This window comes from Neovison vison, chromosome 8, assembly GCF_020171115.1.
Source record: "Neovison vison isolate M4711 chromosome 8, ASM_NN_V1, whole genome shotgun sequence".
NCBI classification, from domain to species: domain Eukaryota; kingdom Metazoa; phylum Chordata; class Mammalia; order Carnivora; family Mustelidae; genus Neogale; species Neogale vison.
The window spans coordinates 63,537,166-63,538,889 of NC_058098.1; positions in this window are offsets into that span (position 1 = coordinate 63,537,166).

Here is a 1,724-nt window from a genome sequence, read left to right on the forward strand (position 1 = left end):
ATGCTGGCCTCATAGAATGAGTTCAGAAATTTTCCTTCCCTTTCCATTTTTTTAAACAGCTTCAGAAGGATAGGTATTATTTCTTCTTTAAATGATTGGTAGAATTCTCCTGAGAAGCCATCTTGTCCTGGACTCCTGTTTCTCCGAAGATTTTTTTTTTTTCTCCCAATTTATTTATTTTCAGAAAAACATTTTTCATTATTTTTTCACCACACCCAGTGCTCCATGCAAGCCGTGCCCTCTATAATACCCACCACCTGGTACCCCAACCTCCCACCCCCCCGCCACTTCAAACCCCTCAGATTGTTTTTCAGAGTCCATAGTCTCTCATGGTTCACCTCCCCTTCCAATTTACCCAAATTCCCTACTCCTCTCTAACGCCCCTTGTCCTCCATGCTATTGGTTATGCTCCACAAATGAGTGAAACCATATGATAATTGACTCTCTCTGCTTGACTGATTTCACTCAGCATAATCTCTTCCAATCCCGTCCATGTTGCTACAAAAGTTGGATATTCGTCCTTTCTGATGGAGGCATAATACTCCATAGTGTATATGGACCACATCTTCCTTATCCATTCATCCGTTGAAGGGCATCTTGGTTCTTTCCATAGTTTGGCGACTGTGGCCATTGCTGCTATAAACATGGGGGTACAGATGGCCCTTCTTTTCACGACATCTGTATTTTTGGGGTAAATACCCAGGAGTGCAATTGCAGGGTCATAGGGAAGCTCTATTTTTAATTTCATGAGGAATCTCCACACTGTTCTCCAAAGAGGCTGCACCAACTTGCATTCCCACCAACAGTGTAAGAGGGTTCCCTGTTCTCCACACCCTCTCCAACACATGTTGTTTCCTGTTTTGTTAATTTTGGCCATTCTAACTGGTGTAAGGTGATATCTCAATGTGGTTTTAATTTGAATCTCCCTGAGGGCTAATGATGATGAGCATTTTTTCATGTGTCTGATAGCCATTTGTATTTCTTGATTGGAGAAGTGTCTGTTCATATCTTCTGCCCATTTTTTGATGTGTTTGTCTGTTTCGTGTGGGTTGAGTTTGAGGAGTTCATTATAGATCCTGGATATCAACCTTTTGTCTGTACTGTCATTTGCAAATATCTTCTCCCATTCCGTGGGTTGCCTCTTTGTTTTTTTGACTGTTTCCTTTGCTGTGCAGAAGCTTTTGATTTTGATGAAGTCCCAGAAGTTTATTTTCGCTTTTGTTTCCTTTGCCTTTGGAGACGTATCTTGAAAGAAGTTGCTGTGGCTGATATCGAAGAGATTACTGCCTATGTTCTCCTCTAAGATTCTGATAGATTCCTGTCTCACGTTGAGGTCTTTTATCCATTTTGAGTTGATCTTTGTGTACGGTGTAAGAGAATGGTCGAGTTTCATTCTTCTACATATAGCTGTCCAGTTTTCCCAGCACCATTTATTGAAGAGACTGTCTTTTTTCCACTGTATATTTTTTCCTGTTTTGTCGAAGATTAATTGACCATAGAGTTGAGGGTCCATATCTGGGCTCTCTACTCTGTTCCACTGGTCTATGTGTCTGTTTTTATGCCAGTACCATGCTGTCTTGGTGATCACAGCTTTGTAATAAAGCTTGAAATCAGGTAAGGTGATGCCGCCAGCTTTTTTTTTGTTTTTCAACATTTCCTTAGCGATTCGGGGTCTCTTCTGATTCCATACAAATTTTAGGATTATTTGCTCCAGCTCTTTGAAG